Source organism: Rhinopithecus bieti, unplaced genomic scaffold (assembly GCF_001698545.2).
Source record: "Rhinopithecus bieti isolate Rb0 unplaced genomic scaffold, ASM169854v2 scaffold_6547, whole genome shotgun sequence".
Classification (NCBI taxonomy): domain Eukaryota; kingdom Metazoa; phylum Chordata; class Mammalia; order Primates; family Cercopithecidae; genus Rhinopithecus; species Rhinopithecus bieti.
The window spans coordinates 58062-75467 of NW_016805133.1; the positions used below are offsets into that span (position 1 = coordinate 58062).

The 17406-nt window shown below is 40.5% G+C and overlaps 1 protein-coding gene across 5 annotated transcripts in view; it reads left to right on the forward strand.

Moving 5' to 3' along the window:
* CRIM1 (cysteine rich transmembrane BMP regulator 1) overlaps window positions 1–17406 on the forward strand; it is a 197358-nt gene that overhangs the window by 23118 nt on the left and 156834 nt on the right. The window lies entirely within an intron of this gene.

Here is a 17406-nt window from a genome sequence, read left to right on the forward strand (position 1 = left end):
AAATAAGAGATTTTGATCCAGAGATTGGATTGTTCCTGGTGTGGCAACAGTCCTCTGACCTCAGTCGTTTTCAAAGTCTAATGTCTTTTGGCTAACAAAAGACATCAAGCTAGAGATTAAAATTTGCAGAAGACAGTTTTGTTTTTTGTTTTTTGCTTTTGTTTTTTTTTTTGAGATGGAGTCTCACTCTGTCGCTGAGCTGGAGTGCAAGTGATCATATCTACAAAGGTGACAAGAACATGACCCTGAAGTCCTGTTATCAGCATTTTATAAGTGCTTCTTCTCATTCTGAAAATATTTACTGATTTTGAAAATTAATTCTGTAACAGGTTAGCAACAGTAGTAAAATCATTTTTATGGGGAAGTTTAGAGCGTTCAGCTAACATACACACACACTTACTCAAACAAAACAGCTTGTCTTGTTTTAAAGAAATATTGCTGTTGTCCATTGTACAAATTTTAGTAACTTTTCTTTCCTTTTTTTAGGTCTCTGTGTTCCAGATTTTTTTTTTGTAACTCTGAAATCCCTGCCTTGTATTCAACTTAAAATGAAATAAATGTATCAGTGCAAATGAGTACACTGTGGTTCTTGTGTGGCAGAATTATGCAGGTGGTTTGAAGGATTCATCATTTTATTAAAAGACTAGAAGAATGTACAAATGCTTTCCTTCTTTCTCATGTTTTTCTCACCCCAACTGAAGTGGTCCAGTTAAAATGTGATCTTCATGAAAGGAAGAGCTGTCACAGGACATCTGATTTATGAGCCATCTGATTTGCTTCTGCTGGGGTATGAAAATCAGGCACTTTTATTTCAGCCCTGACAACAGTACGGCCTTCCCAAAGTATAAGAAGAGCAGCACGCAGAGGTAATATGCAGTCTTCTGAACAGAGCACTGAACTGGTTTTTAGTGAAGGGTAGTGTGTACTTGGGGTTCAAACTCTAGTTAATTCCAGAAAACATATTCTCTCACTAATGTTGGGTCTTAGTAAATGAGTGTTTTGTGTTGAATCCTTGCTTGAGAGGAAGGAGGTCATAATTGGTCAGGGATTCTATTTCTTTCTGTCTTTCTTTTTTTTTTTTTAGAAAAGCAATTGCTTAGAATGAGATGAATCTATATCAGGGTATCTTTTTGTAGGATCATATTAATCATCTTACCCACAAACTTACTCTGTGGTCAAACTTTAGTCATAAGGATTTCTTAAAAGCAATGGTTTGGTTAAAAAAAGAAAAAATATGTGTATGGGAGGAATGTAGACATTTAGTTGAAGTACAGTTGATAGACTTTGACCACTCAGGGATATTTTCTCCGTGGACTGTCTTACAGCGGCAGAACCTAACTGCACATGCTTCTTATGACTCTGATGCATGAATGGCAGCCCTAAGTGGGCTCCTCTTCACTTATTCCTTCTCCCCAATCTCTCCAGCACTCTTTTCCATTTCTTTCCCTTCCAGAGTCTGCGCTTATCAGTCCAGTACTCCTGTCCTCAGAGTGCCAGGCCAGCCAGGCCAGCTCCACATCCTCTTCCACAAGACCAAGCTGAAGTCTGCCTGTTCATCTGTTGATACTACACAGTTTGAGCTCAAGCTCCTTATTCCTTGCCGGCTTCTCTTTTTTGAGTTCCAGTGGAGTGGTACTCTTGTGTCAGAGGGATTCAGCACTGCCCACTGTGTCATGGCACTCTGAGCTGCTCCCCTTGGGTTCAGATGGGGCCAGAGTTGTCCAGTCCCATCATGCTGCAGCCCTAAACTCCAGAGGGTGACCTGGATAGGATGCGCATCCTGGAACTTAATTTCATAAGCCTTGGGGGCCTGCAAGCAGGAGGATGTGGAAACCCTTGAGAGGCCAGGTCCTGTGGGTTTGAGTCCAGACTCTACAGAGTTAAAACCTACAGGACAAATAAATCAAAAGAAGGACATAAAGAACATTTGGGAGATACTGAGTCTGCAAGGCAAATAAATCCAGTATTGCAAGGGAAGGATTTTGTTTTGGGAGGTTCAAGTTTTGTTTGCCCTCCGAATGAAGGTGTTATTTCTATTCATTAGCCAAAAAGACATCAGACTTTGAAAATGACTGAGATCAGAGCACTGTTGCCACACCAGGAATCAGAATTGTGGCATTGGAAGTTTCTTCAGAAAAGCACCTTTAGGCCAGCCTAATTTTACAGATTAAGGAACTGAGACCCATAAAAGTTTGTCATGTTCTCTCTTATTTAAAAAAAAAAATTTTCGACCATGTCTGCGGTTATGGCCTCTTTTTCCTGCCCAACCCAAAGAGGTCAAGGAGCTTTCTCTTGCCCACTCTGGAGGGAACTCCTGGGGCCCCCCGCTGCCCATGACTTTGTCCCAGAATACATAACACAGTGGGCTGGATCAGCCTCTGCTGAACTTTTCCCTGCCAGCCTCCCTGCCCGCCTTCTTGCCCCCGCCCCTACCCCCCCACACAGGAATCTAGAGCCCTCCCAGTGGTGGTGTGAAGCCACTGGAATGTGGCATTCTGACCCCTGGCAGTTGAGTGTCCTGGATGGACCTGGCCTGGGAAACAGAAGGACTCAGGGGAGGGGGAAGGAGTGCCCCATGGCCTTGAGGTGGGATGGAGGGAAAGGAAATGCTGCCCAGTGCGGGCCCCACAGGCAGCTCCTGCTAGACTCCCACACTGGGGGCGGGGCTGGCAGGGCAGGGAGCCGGTAGGTTTCCTCAGACCAGGCCTGTGGCTGGGGACCTCTGGCAGGGCCAGGCTCAGGAAGGTGAGCTGCCAGAGCAGTTGGGGTGAGGAGGAAAGGATGTGAGGGGGAAGGAAGAGGAGCGGGCCAGAATGCAGAGGAAATTGTAGTAGGAGAGGACAAAGGTGATGGATGAGAGAAGGAATGTCCAGTGACTGTGTGAACTAGACGCACTTCTCACTTTAGAGACCAAATATGTTAGCAGGAAAGACCCTCCTAAAGAAACTTCCAGCCAGGTGCAGTGGCTCGTGCCTGTAATCGCAGCTACTCAGGAGGCTGAGGCGGGAGAATTGCCTGAACCCAGGAGGCAGAGGTTGCAGTGAGCCTAGATTGTGCCACTGCACTCCAGCCTGTATGATAGAGTGAGACTCCGTCTCAAAAAACACCTTCTGTGCCATTTTTATTTTAGAGTAAAGCACACCCCATTTGGAAACGCCAGTGCTTTTTAACATGCTCAGCCTTGGCAAAAATAGAGTCACTGGGGTTAGTGAAAGGGGTGGGTCCACATGCAAGTGTGAGGCCAACTGTTACTCACCTGTCCCTTTCTGTTTTCTGTCATTGGTGAACCCACCTGGACCACGCTTGGGTCTGTTACCTCCCTCGAGGAGGTTTTCAGAAAAACCTGAGGACGAGCCTCAGGGTGATGATATGCCCAGCAGCTCCTTGCTCCTCTCCAGGATTAGGGAACTTTGTATCCTCAGCTTCCTCCCAATGAAAGCCTTTGGCAGAATCAGGATGCAGAACCAGGGCCTGGAACTGCCTCAGCAAACCCTTGTGGAACCACTAGTAGGTCATGCTGTTTCCCAACTGCGCGTGTTGGCAAGCCAGCTTTTCGTTGGGGATGTTTAAAATTAAATTCCATGCTCATGGGAAAGGAATAGGAACTATAGGCAGAGTCTGTTTCTGAAACACCTGTTTTAAGTGGAGAGCGATCCTAACTGCTGCCATACCTGAAGGGCTTGTGTTTCCTGTGCAGCTGGAATCTCTCTCTGCTGAGTAAATTAACTTCTGTGCCCAGGGTAGTCTTGAATGATAATTAGTGCTCCGCGGCCATGCCACACATCCTGTCTGAAGCAAGGGTGGTAATGTCCTTTCCTCTCTTCTCACAGGACATTATATGAAGTCCTAGGAATAGTGGCCCTGGTGCTAAGTAGAAATGTCATGGTTATGGCACTGATTTATTGGGCCTACCAGCCCAGTTGTGTAGCACCCCTTTCCTCCACCCGCTTGATAAGAAAGACACCAGGTGAGCCCCATTGTGATGCTGCAGGCAGTGTTGCAGCTACGTCGGCCTGTGTCTGCCGGCTTAAGGGGTGCATCTTCTGGTCTGCCTTGAGAGTCTTCCATAAATTGGAAGTTCAAAACAATGGAATTAACAATGGAAAGAACAATCACATACATATAAGTTTAAAGCTGTGCATCTCTGTATATTCTAATCCTTTGAAACTTGGTGATCATTATTGTTTGTTACATAGGATATGGATTTGATCAAAGCAGCCTTTGGGAATTATCTGCGTTTGGTATTTTTTTTTATATCCTAAAAGCTGTTAGTTCTTGAAATGGGTATTGAAGCTAATAAAATAGTAATTAGAGGTATTTCCACAAATTGTGAGCTTTGTCATTTGGATAGTTTTTTTGAGACTTCTTTTCCACTCTAAACGCCAACTTTAAATAGAATGACATGACAGAATCATGATCTTGAAAAATCTACCTACTTAACTGCATATGGGAATATATATTGCTGTAGCATGTGGGAAAAGGACTGAGTGATGCATACCTGTTTTATTTACATTTTCTTTTGGAAGCAAGTTATTTTCTACATGTGTATGTTTATACCTATGTGTGTTCTAATTTGAAATGTAGAAATCTGTAAAAAAATTTTTCTTAACTTTGACACTGCTGTGTTTTAAAATACCTGAAAGTTACCTGCTTCCTAGTCCTTAGAAGGCCTGAATTACTATAAAGTTTATTTATTTGCATCTCAGCCATTCCCAAAAGATTTTAAATATGAATGCATAAGTAGTGAATAAACAAACCTGAAACTTTGATACCTACAGAACATTTTTAAAGCTGCTGCTTTTTTTCCATGCAGTATTGTTAGTAGAGAATCATATTAGTTACCTCATAGAGCAGTCACTTACTCAGGTTTACCATTCATTTACTTCAGCAAGTGGATATTGGGGCTTGCTGTGTGTTCAGCACAGAGTGAGTGTAGAAATGAGAGAAGCAGTTTCTGCTCCCAAGAAGCTCAGCAATGCCTTAGGAAGGGAAGTGCTGGGGGTGGGTGTGCTGGAAAGAGAGAGGGATGGGTGGGAAAAAATTGAAAATCAGACTTCTTTGAAGAAAAGATATTTAAGCTGGGCACAGTACGGTAGTAGCACCTTTCTAGGTAGACAGGAGGAAATCAAACTATTCCTAAGCAGAGCAATGGGATCCGTAAAGGCCCATTGGAGTGAACATGCATAGCATACTCAGGGATTCAGCTGATTGAGTAAATATTTATGGAGGCCCTACTATGTGCTGAGCCTTCTTCCAGGTGCAGAAGATACAGCAGTGAACAAGACAAAAATTCCTACCAACCGGAGCTTTCTGATAGAATCAGCCAAATTAGTAAGGAAAACATACGGCCTATAAGAGGAGAGAAGTGCTACGGAGAACAATAAAGCTGAGAAAGGGGACAGAGGCGGCCACAGTAGTGTCTGGTTTGCAGTTTTAATGGTCTGGCAAAGTCTTGCCAGAAGTTGAGTTTGATTGAAGACCTGAAGGTGTGCTGGAGTGAACCATGCACACACCTGGAGTAGGATGTTCCAGACACACGGAACACAAGTGCCAAAGCCTTGAGGCTGCAGTAACCAGGGAGGGGAAGAGCAGCTGTCTGCACAGTGGGAGGTAACTGGCAGGTCAGCTAGGGCTAGGCACAGGCCTGATTTATCAGTGTGAGGGGTCAGACTTGACCCTGTGGTCAGGAGAGTGCCATCATAGATTTATAGATACGGTTTGTGCTGTCATCTCTGGGACCTCCAAAGTGAGGACCCAGTGACGTAGAGCTGAGTGTCTGTTAGGTATAGAGGTAAGATGCTACACAAAGGAAACTCCAGTTTTGTAAGAAATGTGTAAATATGTTTTTCAAACATGTTCTTAAGACTTTTTAATGTTTCTGTGTTCTTGTTATAGTTGTCTGGTTTATTTCCCATAAATATTAGGGATCAGATCGCTGCTGTGTAAATCATAGTCCACCCAAGGTATTCATATTCATTTCTTGATATGGCCTAAGGCAGGAGTCCTGCTTTTCATTGTCCCCTAATTTATATTTGCTGCTTTCTGGAGAGTTTTAAAATGGATTTCAAGGACTTAATGCCTTTAACATCAGTGGATCAGTCCCTGCGAGGTTTCTTAATAGACCACAGTGTCTCTCTGATTCTCATTTCTAGTTTATAGCACTACTGTCCACCTAAACATACACTAACCATGTGGATCTTCATGATGTTTTAAGAAAAAAAGGTTCTGACATACACGCCAGACTTTCACTTAAGATGAAACTGGGCAACTAGGAAATGGTATGACGTACGTATGAAGCAACGTTCATTGAATATTGCTGGCAAATTTAGTTTTGTTGCTGGGATGACCAAATTCTTGGAGTGTGCAGTAGGAATAAATAAGACCAAACATAATCTTGTTTCACCAAAAAAAAAAAAAAATCAAAAGTTTGGGTTTTTAGGCAAGATATTTAGGGAAGATATTTCTTTGTAGACCAGTATTAGAGTTAATGGCAAGGATCAGTAATATAATTGTTGGAATTTATATCGCTCTTTCATTTATCTTCCACTTGGTTTATTTTGAAGACTTCAGATAAATTATTAAGGTAAGGTGCACAACAGTGCTGAAGTTGATTGGTAAAATATCCCTTGCAAAATGATTGCTTGCTGATTTCACAAAGTTGTTATCCTAAAAAGATTCCTTATTGCTGCTTCCAGATCATTACACCTTTTAAAAACTATTATTTGCTTTTCAGGAGCATTGCTGTATATGAAGGTCTTAGCAAAGAACCTGTTTTCCTGGATGATAGATTAGTTGAGATAATGTTTCTATTGGCGGATTTTCTGTTCTGATGGCTCCAAAGGTGCTTCTGCAACTCTGTTTGTCTTGGCTGCAAGGTGTCATAGAGGGGCCTCTGCTTGTCCTTGTGGTTAAAGGACCATCAGCAGGGGTCTCCAGGCCATATTACTGGAGATGGACCTCACCAGAGTGAGATGGGAGAATTAGTGGTGTTCCTGCCTTTCTTTTCCCTGATGCTTAGGTCTTCTAGATTGACATGAACTTGAAATTTTGCCTAGCCTTTGACTACCTCACTTTCCTGTTTCTTCAGCTCCTCATGTCCCCTGCTGGGTGACAGCCTATATGGGATTGAGACCTAGGTTACTTAGCTTCTCTCCTCAGTAAAACTGATTAATCTGTGGAGAGTGCTTATTCCAGTCTCTGGCACATAGAAAGTGCTCAGTGAGTGTTAGCTGTTATCAGAAGATTAGTCTCAGAGGGTGAAATGTGCTTTATTATCTGTGCTACCTCTTCACCTAGTATAATGAAAAATGTATATCCTTCAAAGTACTTATTTTCAGAGCACCATATTTAATTGTTAGAAGGTCTGGTCACATTTCTTTTCACTCTAGTGGTTCACATTTTTGGATGTGTGCAATTCCCATACCTAGTCTTCTGGTTTACTCTTGGTGATTTGACTAACAGATTTTAGGTTAGAGCATCCATTAATATTTATAAAATGGTACTGTGCATTATTCATGTCCTCAAGTCACATTCTGGCAAGAAGCATTAACGTGTGTCACATTATCTAATTATTGTCATAATATACAGAAGTGGCAGAAAGGGAGATTAAAAGTTTATTATTTAAGTTATTATTTATCTGACATGGTTGAGGCATATTCATTCACTCATTCGACATGTCATAAATACTGATTTGTGGAAGTGTTGCTTAATATAGTATTGAGGTTAAAAGAAAACTTGAATTAATATTAATATTTCACAAGTAGGAAGACTGAGATCCCAAGATGTTTTTCTGTTATTTCTAAATAATTGACTTTTCTTTCTCTGCCAACAAAGTTACTTTCCAGAAAAAGTTTGCCGCTCAAAGATTCACATTGCTTTGTTTAAATTCATGTGCTCGTCCTCCCTATCCCTATTTATTCCTTCTGCAGGTATTTATTTTGCTAAGCTATTATTTGCTAAGCCGTATAGTTCAGTGATGAAGAGTAAAAAGTAGATCCTTAGTTTCAAAGAACCCACTTCTGGTAAAGGAGATTAGATGAACAATTTCATTGTGCTGCTGTAAGTGAAGTAATTTTAATAGATATGCAGTAGAAGTCCTACATTGGAAATCATACTTACTTCAGTCCCTATAGAGTGGGGAAATCTAAAGAAAGTATTAACCACTGAGGAGGAGTTTCCAGTGCAGATGAAGAGAAGTAACTTTCTAGACAGAGAGAACAGCCATGAATGTCATGAAACAACATGGAACAATAATGCAATTCATAGTCACTCTTACTGGAGGAAGAGGGAGGCTTGGCAGGGATGAGGTTGACGAAGTTTGTTGGGATCAAGTCTAAACTAGCTTTGCGTTGTTCCATGCCAGGGACTCAAATGACTGCACGTTGGACTTCATTTTGTAGACCATTGCTTTGCAACTGCATAGCCTTAAGAAGTTTGATTGAGCTGTTCCCTTAATACCCCTTGCTGGGTGTTATTTACTTTAAAGCACCTCCGTAGGAGGATAAAACACTCTGAACCAGGTATGTAAGAGACAGCTAATGACCTGGCTTAATCCAAGGATGCCTTTTTTTTAGAGTATCCTGATGAAGAGATCAAATAGGGAATAATTAGACATTTCTCCTAAATACTTTTTTCCTCAACCAAGGTTTATTAATTTTTAAGTCAGAGTGTGTTTGATAACTGAAAATTGATATCCTTTGAAGCTGGATAAACACGCAGTTACATCTTTTTACTGGACATTCAAGTTCGGAGACAGCTGCATTGCTTAATCATGGCCTGTGCCTGAATAGAAGGCTGATCTAGCACAGCACAAACATGAACCAGGGGAGAAGGCCTGAGATTTTCCTTGGAAACTATTGGATTTTACTCTTAAAGCAGAGGGAATATAAGAGAATGAAGTTCTGTGCCACAGAGTGCAGTCAGACTAACTGCAGCTAGGAAAACATGTAAATGTGCATTAATACCTACCTTGGTTATTTAAAAAATTTCAGAAATGGAGCCATTCAGTGTCTAACTTTGAGTAACTTCCTGGTAAAACCTCAAAAGAGAAAGTGATTGAAAAAATATACGTCAGAGTATCTGGATGAGTTAACATGCTGTGTGAGACTATTCATCAAAAGCCATTTATAAGATGTCTTAATAATCTTTCCCAAGTACCAGTTTTTTAATTTTGTTAACTGTTTTTGTTGCTTTTATTTTCTCCGTAGATTTATTATTTCCTCCCTCCTTGATTCTTTGAACTTGCTCTGTTGCTCTTTTTTCAAGTTGGATGTTTAGTTCATTCTTTTTTTTTTTCCACCTACCTTATGCCCTGTGAAATTTCCCTTTAAACACTGTCTTAACTGTGTCCCCATCAATGTTGACATATGGTGCTTCCATTGTTCTTCATTTTTAAGTATTTGGTACGTTTCCTATAAACCCCTCACATTAAAAAATCTTTTTATTATAGAGACTTCCAAATACATACAGAAGTAGGGACAGTTGCGTCATGACAGAGTGCTTCAACAATTGTCAGTTCATAGCCAATCCTGTTTTATTAAATGAGGAGATTCACTGAGACCTCAGCTAGTGAATCCTCTAAGAATGAAGATACTGGAAAGGTCCTGGAAAGTGATATTCATTACATTAAAAGACCTTTGGCTTGCCTTACTCTGCATAGTGACTTTGTTTTCAAAATGAAGTCAAATTGGTCTGATAATGGAACATTATTTTACATTTAAGTTATGACTGCCATAGGCATGTGATTCTCTGGCACTGTTCCCAATAAATTGTTAGCATTGTACAATTTCAATAAAGATGCTAGAATCAAACATCAGGATAAAGTCTAAAGGGGCCTCATGAATTATCCATTTCACGTCCTTTTTGTAATTAAAAAATTGGAGCTTAGAGAGATAAATGCCTTGTTCAGGGTCCTGCTGTGAATGAGTGACAGAACTCAGGTTGTGGTCTCCTGGGCCAGGGCCCTCTCCATTACACCATCCCCCACTGGGCTGTTTCTCCATATACAGTTTAAGATGGCTCCTAGGTTAGGCAGAACTGTGAAGTAGGAGAGTTGTGTCCTGTAGCCCCAGTTTCTCCTGTCCTTATTTCTTGTTTCACGAAACATGAAACTGGTGCTTCTCTGTTAGTTGTATTGCTGAGGTGTATGATGAAAAGTGTAGCAAAGGGACATATGCTTACTAACAAATATTTTACTGTAAGTTGATTTAGTGTATTGGATCAGTGCTGCTTGTTTTTCAGTGAATTCCTCACTTGGACATAATACAAATCAGTGTTCTTGTTTGTTATACATTTAGATGTTTGCATCAGTTTAAGAGTTAGTCTTCAACAAATAATTGTGTCCACACTTTAGTATTCCATTGTTTGAAGGATTCAGGCTTTGTCCACTCTGGTTTATAGTTACATATGCTTAAAATTGTTTCACTTTGTAGAAATGTCTGTAAAATACATTTTTGTAACATGAATCATTTCTACTGATAACCATAAATTTGCCCTTCCTGCTTTGCACTGATTACAGCACAAGGAAGAGAAGGAGAAGGAAGCACCAGCTTTGGGTACATAGGCCTTAAGCTTGAAGCAGAGAGAATGAAAGCAGACTGTATTCGATTCCTCCTCGAGCAGAACTGAATGCCTGATAACAGCCAGCCAGGAGCTGGGGGAGTTAAGAGCAGCAATTTTACATTACACTGGAGTTTCTAGGCTGGCATGAAAAGAGATGCCAGTATTAGCTATTTGCATCTTCCTGTAGCCACAGGGATATGTGAACAGCTGGAGAATTAATTTGATATATATTCCCAGAAGCTTCTCTTCTGCCAACAGAATTCCATTACTGTGAGCTTCCGAGTGTGTACTGTGAATTTGTTTCTTGCTTTTTAATATCTGCTATAGCATATTTCTGGTGAGTGGATTGCCATATAATGGGGTGCAGCCATCTCTTGGTTTGGAGTAAACTCTATTAACCTAAACAGATACTAGGTGGAAATGGTAAGAATCTGAGTATACAAATGCCTTCCACCTTCAGGATGGCAGAAATTTCATATGAACACACAATATTTTGTCCAGTAAGTGCACTCATACCTGAAATGTTTTTTTCCATGTTAGTGGAATTTCAGACACCAGCAAGCAGATGGAAAGATATGTTGAAGGGCATAGCGGTTGAATCCAGGACCACTCAAAGCTGGTGTTGCCACAGCTGGTTCCTGTAGCTCCTTAGCACAGGGGATCTGTATCCCCTGGAGCTGCTGCTTCACAAATCTGGTGTTGGTTATGCCTCCATACATCTTGTAAGAGGCCTCATCCTTCATATCCTTCTCAGTGCCCACTTCCCTGCCCTCAGGATGGAAACTTCTCTCCAATTAGCCTTTGCATTGAAAATCTTTCATGTCAAATGTAGAAGGACAGAATTTCAGGCATCACCGAGAATATTGAAAGATATTCTTAGAGGAGAAGGACTAAGTCCAGGACAAGACTGAATGTAGCTATTGGAAGTACAGGTGTTTTCTGCTTTGGCAACATATGTTGTTCACTCTTGTAAAGCAAATAAAAAAACCTACTCATATTCTGCAAAATCATTCATTACACTAAAAATAAGAGAGCTGTTGGGGAAAAATAGTGTTGGGGAAGGTCACTTAAGACCTATGCAACTGTGTGCATAGAAGATAAATGCAAACAATAAGAACTCAAATAAAAATACTGGCCCAGGTAAGCTGCCCCTAGCATTTATTTGCACCTGGCTCACTGGTAGCCCATCCTTTGCAGTCCTCCATACTCCGAAGCTCATTCTGCCTCCTTTCAGGGCATGGGATGTTGAAGATGTTTACTTTGCATGTAGAACAGTGTTACCAGAATTAAACATAACATCCAGTAGTTTCTTCATCATTGTGGTTTTTCTTTTCTTTTTTTTTTTTTAACTACAGGGGCAAGTGTCTCCAGCCTTCTCATTTCTACTTGCAGTTTCCCCAGATAGTTTAATATAGAGGACATTTTAACCACCAGAGCAGTCATTTCTTGCACTAAAGAAAAGAATTTAAGCAAAATTTTCAGCCTTTTCTTCAGGTCTTCCATATACTGGTAAGACTTTTAACTGTGAGAAAACTTGCTCCTGATATTTATTTTTATTTATTTATTTTTTTGACAGAGTCTTGCTCTGTCGCCCAGGCTCAAGTGCAGTGGTGCAATCTTGGCTCACTGCAACCTCTACCCCCAGGTTCAAGCAGTTCTTATGCCTCAGCCTCCCAAGTAGCTGGAATTACAGGCATGCACCACCACACCCGGCTAATTTTTGTGTCTTTTGTAGAGACAGGGTTTTGTCATGTTGCCTAGACTGGTCTCGAATTCCTGGGGTGAAGTCGTCTGCCTTTATCTTAGTCTCCCAAAGGGCTGGGAGTACAGGCGTGAGCCGCCGCGCCTGGCCCACTTTTGATTTTTTTTGGAACATTAATGTGCTGGGAAAAAAATCACATGAGAACCAGCAGAACATCTATATTATACTGACACCATTTTCCTATTTACCAGTTACATATTAGCTAAGTCACATTAAAGAAACATTCATTTTTATGGTTCCACGGTAACTGCTAGAAGACTTACCCAGCACTCTTTGTTACTCCTTGGCCCAGGTGTACCTGCAGGACGTGCTCTTTAGAACAGCAGTTCTCAAAGTGTGGGCTACAGACCCCTGAGAAGCCCCAAGCTCTTTTCGGGTGGTACATCAGGTCAAAACTATTTCCATCATAATATTAACATTTTATTTGCTTTTTTTTCTTTTTCCGTTTTGCACTAATGGTGAAAAAAAAAATGGTACATAAAACTCCTGATACTTTAGTATGAATAGAGGTTGTGGCACCAAATTGTGCTAGTCAGTTATTGTATTCACTGTGTACTTTCAGTAAAGCAAAAAGATAAGTAATTGAACAAAATAATAAAATAATAATTAGTTTCCTTGAATGCCCTTGATCAAAGCAATACAAATTATTAAGTTTATTACATTTCAGCCCTCAATTACACCTTAATTAATGTTCTGTGGGATGAAATGGGAAATACACATAAAGTAATTCATCTGCATACTGAAGTACAGAGCTTGTCATGAGAAAAAGCAATATATTTCAAGATGTCTTTTGAACATCCAAGTGGAAGTGTTGGTTTAGCAGTTTATATACCTGGCACTTCACTGTAGTACTCAATATTAGACATATTTGAACATACATGAATTTGAATATATTTATGAAATTAGTAGGTTTCTCTATACTTAGAAAAAGTAACCTATCTAATATCCTAATTTGGTATCTTGCAGAAATTACAAACTTAAAAATACATTTGCAGAGGTACCTCAGTTGTCTTGACCTTTCAGGCGAGAAGACTACATCTTGTCACGTTTAGGGTACCAGGAAAAAACCTACTTCGTGTTGTTAAAGACCAGTACCTCTGTTTTTAACTTTTTTTTTTTTTCCTCATCAGTCCAAGGAGAAACCAGGAACTGTGTTAGAGAATGAGAACCTTGATTCTTGTGCTGTGTATGTGGATTTACTTAGGAAAAGAGAGATTTTAAAACATAATTTGCCAAATGCTGTTAACAGAACTCTTGGGCTCAGATTTGATTTCTGTAATCAAAGCTCATTACATTTTTGCTTTCAGTCCTTGTTGATTTTGTTAAATTATTTTAAAATGTAATGTTCTGTAATACCAGAAAAGCATTTGTCTCAGTAGCATGTTGTACTTGATCCTATGAAGCAGTGGTTGCTAGGGAAACCATTTCCCATGAAGAAAACCAAAGTATTGATTAGGAACAGGCAGAAAATTGAAGGAGTTTACTCTCAAAAAAAGAAAATAAAAGCGTCTCAGATGTTGTTAGCTTTAGAGTCAGAGATGCTTCCTGTCTGGACATAGTGGCAGCAATGTTTCTGAGAGGGATGGTCACCTTCACCTGAGCATCTTCAGGTGAGTCTGCTGCTGCTGCCCGGAAACTTCTGCTGAGAAAGCAGCAGAAAACAGCAAGGGGCCAGCGGCCTCATCAAAGGCCTTTTAGTTCTGATTCCATATTTGGGGGAAATGGTCTTCCTGTGGGGTGGCAGAGAAAAGCATCTGGCAGTGAAAACCAATTGGCTGTGAGATGGGCTGCTTGGAAGGACTGTTGATGCCAGCCAGGTAATAAGAGGTTGAAGTCTTAGAGCCGAACGGTGGAGGAGGAGAGTAATGGTAGGTGATGCCCAGTGAGAAATGCGCCCAGTATTCCAAGCATTTCTTTGAAATATGTGCCTCATACAGTGCTGTAATAGTAAGCTTTTAAAACAGGATTTGTATTGTTTAAACAGGTTCTTTATTATATCTTGAAGCATAGTTTTCCTTGTGATGTTTTGTGTATGTGTGTGTGTGTGTATGTATATATTTTTTAATCATTTTTTAATTAGGCACTTTTTTGTTAAAAAAAGATACAACTGCATTGACCATACCAGTGACATGTATGTGTCTGTATATACACACATATGTATAATACATATATATACATATGTGTGTATATATATACATATGTGAGGCTTCTTTGTCTACTGGGGAATTATGGTTTATATAAAACCACTATGGTAGGGGACAACAGGTCTGTGCAGATGTTTGTGGGAGCACGGAGGATGGAGCACCTTGTTCTCCTGGGGCAGGTGGAGAAGGCTTCTTGAAAGAGGTAACATCTGAGCTAGGTTTTGAAGGATGAGCAGGAGATATCAGAGGAAGAAGGGAAGGAGGTATTCCAGGTGGACGACACTCCCAAGTAAAGCACGGGAGCAGTTCCTGCAGGTTTGTGCTGAGAGCCACAGTGTGCCTAGAGCATTAGGATGTGAGAGGGGCTGGGGAAAGACAAGTCTGCCGAAGTAGCTACAAGCCATGCCATGAAGAAGCTGATATTCAGCAGTAAGAAGCTGGGACATTTTCTTGTTGCCAAAAGAGAATTACTGGGCAGGTTTGTTTTTTGAGGAAGATGGATCTGGGGACATTGTGGGGAGTGAGGTGGAGTGACAAGAGAATAGTGGCAGGGAGCCAGGTTAGAAGACATTGTGGTAGTTCAGGAGAGTGGTGTCTTCAGGGAGTTCCAATTAGAATGGTGGGAAGGGATGTTTACTGTGGAAAAAATTCTGCAGTAGAATCAACTCAGTAACTGCACGTATTTATAAGAACAGTAATAAAGGTTTCCTCTTAAAACTATGAAGGAGAGGAGGACAGATATACAGAGTTTTTCAGTAGCTCAAATGTTACTTGAATTTCTTACAAGTTCTTTTAATTCCTAGGGCTAAGCTGTCTTTCAGTTATAAATTTGCATATGTAGTTACAAAAATTCCTCCATGGCAAATCTGACTGAACTATAGTAAAATGCTAGTACTACTGGCATGTTAACAGTTAAACAGATAAGCAATCACTTGGATGCACATTTTATTATAACTGAAGACAAATATCACCTTCTTTTCTATGTTGAATTTTTTCAATATGGTATTCTTTTTCTGATTTTCCTTTCAGAGTACTTTACTAATTTCATTGTTGTCTTGAGGATAGGAATGTACCTTTGTGTGTATATGTTATATGTGTGTGTGTGTATGTATTGCTTCTCTCTCTCTCCCCTCCTCTCTCTCTGTCTGTCTGTCTCTCTGTCTCTCTCTCTCTCTCTCTCTCTCTCTCTCTGTCTCTTTCTCTCTCTCTCTCTCTCGGACCAAATATAGGCTAAATAGGAGAACAAATTTTAAAACATAAATTGTGTGTTGGTATAAACTTCACATCCGAAAGATAATCATTTTACTAAAAGCTGAGGCTTTGATCAAATAAGTGAGCCTGATCTCCTGAAATCAAAACACAAGAGATTTTCTATTCTCCCTTTTCAAAGGACCGCCCTGAAGCTCTTTATGTAGTAAATGACATTCTTGTAAAGACCTCTTGATGAGAAAATTATTTATTTCAGTCCGGGAGAGCACACTTTTGTCTCACTTATGTGCTGAGCAGTGATGCCAGCAATAAAAGCTAACCCTATAAAAATCAGAGTCATTCGTTTGTACTTTTTTTTTTTTTTTTTGAGACGGAGTTTCACTTTGTTGCCCAGGCTGGAGTGCAGTGGCGCGATCTTGGCTCGCTACAACCTCCACTTCTCTATTTCAAACAACTCTCCTGCTTCAGCCTGCTGAGTAGCAGGGACCACAGGCGTGCACCACCATATCCAGCTAATTTTTGTATTTTTAATGGAGATGGGGTTTCATCATGTTGGCCAGGCTGTTCTCAGGTGATCTGCCCGCCTCGGCTTCCCAAAATGCTGGGATTACAGGCATGAGCCACCAATCCCAGCCAAAAACAGATTCTTAAGATGGCATTTATACCTGCTTTAGTTTGAGCAAGAGGTTTAAGGTTTCTGAAATTCAAGTACTTTAAAAAATTCTCTTCAGATATGCTTATCAGAAACATGTTTACTATGTAACAGGCAGTACCCATTTCAGGTGGGTAAAGTATCTGTTAAAGATAATGTTAAGTGTGGGAAAAACCCATGTAATGGCCCAAGGATTCATAGAGAGATAGTCTGATTTCCTATAAGAGATGTTTCAACTATGAGGAATATTAAGAATTGAGCCTGCATATGATTCTGTCATACTCATTGCATTTTTTTGGAGCTGAGCCATGATAGCTGTTTTTAAAATGTACTTTATTTATTGTGGTCTGCTCCATTCCCTGATCAGAACCTGATTTGATCTCGGCCTCAGTATTCAGTTACCTCAGCCTGTCACTGAGCTGCAGGCCTTTAGTTTTGTTGTTGTTTCTGACTTTGGGTTGGCAGTGATGGATACTACCAGTCTGTCCCCAAATGCATTAGAAGGGATCCCCTCCACTGTAACTCTTGGTGGTGTCTGATTTTTGATGTTGATTATTAGCTGCCTTAATGTAGTAAGTTGAAGAGCTGTTTTAAATCTGAAGTTGGTCCCTACCAATAGAGTAAAAAATCAGCTTTTTAGAGTGTCTCACTCAGTTTCCCTGGCTGGAATGCAGTGGGGTGATCAACCTCCTGGGCAAGTGATCCTCCCACCTCAAACTCCTGAGTGCTGGGACCACAGGCATGCACCACCATGCCCAGTTAGTTTTTTTTTTATTTTTGTAGAGACTGGGTCTCACTGTGTTGCCCAGGCTGGTCATGAATTTCTGGTCTCAAGTAATCCCCCCGCCTTGGTCTCTGAAAATGTTGGGATTACAGGCATGAGCCACTGTGCCTGGCCAAAACAGAACTTTTTAAAAAATAATTTTGTAGATTGACAAAACCCAGGAATCTTTATTTGATATTAAACATTTTTAAAGGCATCTCAATTGTTGTTGTAATAACACATAAGAGAAGTAGTGGTTTTTTGTTTCAAACCTTTGTGCATATAGCTATTTAATGCCTACGTGTATGGCTATTAT